Below are 6,282 nucleotides of genomic sequence, written 5' to 3'. Positions count from 1 at the left end.
AAAGTGCAATAAAATGCTTAAAATTGTATTTTGGATGTTTTCTTCCAACTAGTCTGAAAGAACACTTCATGTTGTTTCAACACTTCACGTCATGACTTTGTCTTTCTGTTCTAGATTGTCCAACGCATTATCAAGGACAGACACAATGAGCTAGACGTAACTAAGTGTGTTCACAAGCAAAACTAGATTAGCACTTTCTAGAATAAAGAATAGATAGAGATATATCTGTTAGCAATCCCATTCATCTCTAAAGCAGTTGCTTATTTTGTGCAAGATCCTCAGAAGTAAACTTAGGTCAATGCTGCCTTCAGATGCACCTGAGAAACTCATGTCTTGAGTTAGGCGTTTGTTATGCCATTCAATCAAATTGGAAACATATGGAAGTAGTCTAAACGTAAAAAAAAGAAAAATGTAAACTAAATATGAAGCAAACCATGAAACCACTTGTATTCATCGAGGGTGCATAAATTGATCAAAAGTGATAGTAAAAACATTTATAATGTAACAAAATATTTCTATTTCAAATAAATGCTGTTCTTTTGAACTTTCTATTCATCTGTGAATCCTGAAAAATAAAATGTATCACGGTTTCCACAAAAATATTCTGCAGCACGACTGTTTTCAACATTGATAATAATCAGAAATGTTTCTTGAAAAAAACAAAAAACATAATTATTGCAAACTATATCATATCTAACATATATCATATCATATCATATCATATCATATTATTTGAAATCTGAACATTTAGGCATAGTTTAGGCATAGTTCACCCAAAAATGTTTAATACTTAGTGTCAGTTTGAGGAACATGACTACAGTTTGAGGAATATAAATACACAAAGCACTGTAATTAGCATATATGATGATGCCTTTAATTATTTACAACATAAATTATATTTGTACTGTATATTTTTAACAACGTGACCAAGCATCACTGATATTGACTCTTTCAAAGCAGCTTGATTTGAAGCCAGTCTATTAAACTCTCACGTGGCTGACGGCAATGTGAAAGAGGGCCTATTTATAGCATTCTCCAGTTTTAATAACCAGCAGTTCACAATTCCTCGAAAAATATCCACCCTTCACTGCCTGATGAGACTCACTCCTCGACCTCCGCTCCTGAACTGGACTCTTATTGGACTCATGCAGCTCTAGAAACCTCACAGACAAGCTAAAGCTCCCCAAAATAGAGACTTTCATTGGTAGAAGCACCTGCACTGATTGCCTCTGAATGGGCTGCTCAGTTCAGATGAAAATGACTGATTTTGGTGCATCTGGACACATCAGTGACACTGCTTTTATGTGTAATGCATTCATTCTTTTCAGTTCAAGCAACGTGTTGATGGGCTTTTTCAATCGAAATGAATGAAAAAGCTCCAAAAACGTATTCCTTCCACCGCCCCTCAATATTCCCATGAAAAGAAAGAAGATATGACTTGGTATATCATGATTTGGTTGCAAAATGGAGTGAAGAATTATATTCATTCATTGATGAAGGTGCACGGCACGCTCACATTTTCTCACTCTTTGAGGATCGATACACTCTAAAAAATGCTGGGTTAAATATAACCCAGCGCTGGGTTAAAAGGGGATAAACCCAGCTATTGTGTTGTTTTGAACCCAGCATTTTTTAGAGTGTACGCTAGAGAGATACAATTTGGGAGTCATTATGTGCTTTTATCGTTATTTATTCACTCTGATTTCAAAGAACACACCAAAAAGCCAGTAGGATTTTGCATTATTGCTGGAAATAAGCTCAGTGACTAATAAAAAGTTTATGATTCTTACACATTTTGTTCATCAAGATAATCTTTCCAAATGAATACAACTAAATGTGTAATGTAAATGCATGGTAAAAATCAAAATAAATGCAGTCACATGACATATTTCAATAGGAATCCATGCGATTGGGAATTTCTCGCATGCAGAATTTGAAAATGCATAGCATTCTAACTAACAAAACATTGCCTGGTTTGACCTTTGCCTTTGACTGCACCTGTAGAATAGTTTGCTAGAGCACAACAAGACTGTGAAAGCGCACTAGTGAGTAAATGAGTTTTCCTTATTTCAGGCATTTAACCACAAACCCATTCAAAAGACCCATTGACTGTGGGGCGATGGAGCTGGAAGTGCTAAAATGCTCCTAAGGGCCAGATTTACTAAACAGGGCACATTAATGTGAGACCGCAATCCCATAAAAGCACTGATGGGAATGTTAAGTTCTACTGATCTACTGACAATACACAAATTAAAGAACACAGACGCAGATCGTTTCCATATCGATCAACACAATCTGTGCAAATTAGCGTGAAGTCGCAAAAGAGCAGAGCGGATGACAATCAGGTGCAGTGGAATCTACCAGCAACACAGAAGCAAAGTGGGTCAAGACATGCTTTTTTGGAGCGTTAAATAATGGCACAAATATCTGTAAACTGACTAGCGCAAACCATAACAAATCACATTGCGTGATTCATGTAAACACTCGCCTCCTATAAATGTTGCATCTGAAAGTGAAACTCCTAGAAATGCATATGCAATAAGATCATCTGCAAAAATAACTGTCCATGCCTCTTCAACGCTAATGTTTCACATTACTTAAAGTAATCTGATTACGTAACTCACGTTACTTGTAATGTGTTACCCCTAACACTGCTGTTGCGTGTCCTCAATCGTTGAGTCTGAGGAAGGGTGGGAGAAACAACTCTCTTTAATAGTTTAGCTGTCAATATTACATACTGCACCTTTAACATCTTAAACTGTAAAGAGAACTATGATTTAAACAACTGTCAAAAACAAAAACTTTCATAAAATGATAAAACTCACATTTCAGCCTTATAAAGGGTTATGTATGACAAATATAGTTGGTCTGAACAAAAAATGGCAGACAGGCTGAATGAAAATGCACATTTACTCACATTTAAACAGCGCTTACCCCTCTACACAGTGTGTTATAAACACTATTATTAGGCATCCTACACTGTAAAAAATGATTGTGATTTTAACAGTAAAAGAATGTAAAAATGCTACAGTAAAAGCCTGGTTAACAGTAAGTTTCCATACTATATTCGGTGAATAAATGTAATTACATTTAATGTAATTTTACAGTAAAATACTGTTAAAATACGGTTTTTGGAAGTGAAAAAGAAAAAGTCATTGTATAATTTACAGTGAAAAAACATAAATTGATACTCCCAGAATTCCCTGCATGACGCTTCATATTTTATGTTTTTTTGTTGAATTAAAATGTTTCTTAGTTTTTTCTTATCAGTTGTGTACATTAGGGTTTAATCTTACATCTAATGTTGTTAAATGAATGTTTATTGCATTATTTCAGTATCATGTGTGTCACCATGATGGGGTTTAGTGTTTGTGTGAATGACACTGTGTGCACCTTCTATATATAAATATTGCCCTCATCAGCTCGTAGAAAAGCTGTTTGTGATGAACTTTGGGTCATCATGTGACTTTCTCATCACCACCAGTTTTTGGTGGTTATCAGTGCATTACAATGGTTCAAAACAGATATTAACACTTCAATATGTTGGTTTATTAACATTACATCAGTTAATGAAATACGGTATTTTATTGTGAATTTAAATTATGTCTGTAAAACCTAAAATGTTGCTACCATATTTTATACAGTGAAGTTCTGGCAACCACAGAAGCTGGTATTTTACCGTAAATGTCACAGTTTTTTTTACAGTGTACAGAGGCAAAATTAAAGCCATTAAAGACAGTAAAGTCAGTTCCCTTCAGATATACTGTACATTCACACAAACCCAATAAATGCACATTCAATTAAAAACTCGAATCGCACAAATGGCCTATTTCAGTGTCAGAACAACCAATTTCACCTAAAGGTGACACTTTTTCAGCATGCATGTTCATGCATGTTCTGTGTTGTACCTAAAATGTCATGCAATGAGAGCTTACATGCTTCTGATGTGTTTTGTTGTCTCTTTGTCTCCTCAGATGGACATGTCCGTGCTGGCGGAGCTGTGGAGGTTAACAGACCTGACAGAGCCCCGGTTCTGCGTGGCTGTCATCGCCATCATCTTCAATCCGTTCTTCTGGAATGAGGTGAGTCACTGTATCTGCGTCTCTTCAGCTTTAAGGGACGATCAGGTTGTGTTTATGAACAGTTGCACGACTCTAGCTCACGTAATGCTGTTATATTATAGATATTACAAAGCTGCTCTATTATTATCATGTAAAGAGAGAGTGTTTATATTTGATCTTTTATCTGGGCAGTACTGATAATAAATGTTCAGTTTATCGTGTATTAGTTTGTGCCGACATGCAGAGGATTTGCAAATATCTCTAAGAAACGCATCTGATATGTGGTGCTGGTGGACATGACACAGCCTTATTATACTTACTTAACACTGACTAGTCATTCAGACAACCCACCGACTAGTTAATTATGAACATTGATAGTTTTGCACATCCCTAAATGGAAGAAACGCATGAAATAATTTGATATGCATATTTCTTTCCTGCGTTTTCTCCTGAAACATGAGGTTTGGTTACATCACAGCACAGACGCAGGATTTGCTTGCTAGTTGCTGCTGTTGTGGGTGGGGGGGGGCTTTCTCATTTTAGAGAGCATTTGATTGGCTGCAGATCTGTGTAGTGCAGGATGAGTCATCAATAGTTTTGAAAAGTTTTTTCAGAGGAGAAAAACTACTTTTTAATTGACTGTAATTTCGCTTGACCAACCTTTTCTTTAAAAAAAGCAAAAAATTGGTGAGCCACCTACAATGGAAGTGTATGGGGCCAAAACTGTTTCAGTAGTAGACACAAGAAGTAAAAAAAAAATGTTAACCAGTGTTATTTTATTATCATTGAGATACTATTTTAGTTTTTATTAATGTTTTGATTCAGTTTTTATTTTTATATTTTCTGTGTTCATTTTAATTTTAGTTTAAGTAATTTAGTTTTTGTCATAAATGTCTGCATATTTTTTTTTTCTTCATTTTTTGTAATTTTAGTACAAGTTAAATGACATTACATGAGAAATGTTGCCTTGGCAACTTGATTAAATAAAATAAGTTTAAGGATTTATATATATATAATATAATATGGACCAAAAATCATATCTGATCGATACATATGAATCTCAACATTTTCTATGAAGTGGTCTAATTGTTTTTTTCTTTGCATGAGGCACACCAAATTGTATTTTCTGTATTTTATTTTAACTAATGTGATTCCACATCCTGAACAAACAATGTGCAAATTGAAGGCTATAAAAAAAATTGTCAATGTGAATGTCTATGTATGTAATAAAAAAAAGAAGAAGAAAAAAATATAAGGATTACAAAAAAATATATATTTATAATAATATTTTTAAAGCAGAAGTCTAAAATCAAGTTAATTATAAAGATAACGTTAACCAGTAAGAGCACGGGGAAAAAAAGTTTTTTCAAAGTTAAATAAAATAAAAGATTATTAAATCATGATTTACAAGAAAATACTATTTCAGTTTTGCTGCTTCTTTGTAATTGTTTGTGAAGTTTACTAGCAATTCCTGAGTGAAAGAGTTTTTTTTTTGGTGAACATGAACTTATTTGAACAGAAACAATATTACAATATTACAGTAGTAACTCCTCAACAGTACAGTTACCGCTCGTATCAAAATGCTGTTACAGTACATGTGTTAAATGTTTGTAGAGGTGTGTAAACGAGCAACCTGGGACTTGGAGATTCCACAATACAGAGAAGTACAATAGTCCAGTCAAGAGGTTATAAAAGCATGTATAGCTGTCTCAAGAGATTACAGGCTTACTGATTGCAAGAAATAAGGTTTGAATGTCCAATGTTTGACGAATGTAGCTCAGAAGTGCACAGCATTTAGGAAACGGGAGAATAAGCAGAACAAACAAACAGAGCCAGCAGAGCAACAGACGGCAATTCAACACCAACATACATTTATTTATTTATTATTATTATTATTTTTAGTTCAAACGCTTTTTGTTCAGCTTAGCTTGTATCGAACCCAGTGAACTGATCTTGGATCTGTTGTGTGGTTTACAGTTGAATTATGAGACAATCCAGCAGGGATGGCTCTTTTATGGATGCAGATTTGCAAATGGTGCTTCGTTTGCATCTATACACACACACACACACACACACACACACACACACACACACACACACACACACACACACATACACACACACACACACAAGCACACACACACACACACACGCACACACACGCACACACGCACACACACACACACACACACACTCTCACACACACACACACACACACACA

General features: G+C 34.9%; 1 pseudogene; it reads left to right on the top strand.

The window, feature by feature from the left end:
• Positions 1-3,821: 3,821 nt before the first annotated feature.
• LOC107602415 (phosphatidylethanolamine N-methyltransferase-like) overlaps positions 3,822-6,282 on the top strand; it is a 35,426-nt pseudogene continuing 32,965 nt past the window's right edge.

The sequence above is a fragment of the Sinocyclocheilus grahami genome, unplaced genomic scaffold, assembly GCF_001515645.1.
Source record: "Sinocyclocheilus grahami isolate Dianchi unplaced genomic scaffold, SAMN03320097.WGS_v1.1 scaffold326.1, whole genome shotgun sequence".
In the NCBI taxonomy this organism is placed as follows: domain Eukaryota; kingdom Metazoa; phylum Chordata; class Actinopteri; order Cypriniformes; family Cyprinidae; genus Sinocyclocheilus; species Sinocyclocheilus grahami.
This window is presented reverse-complemented; position numbering and strand designations above follow the sequence as displayed.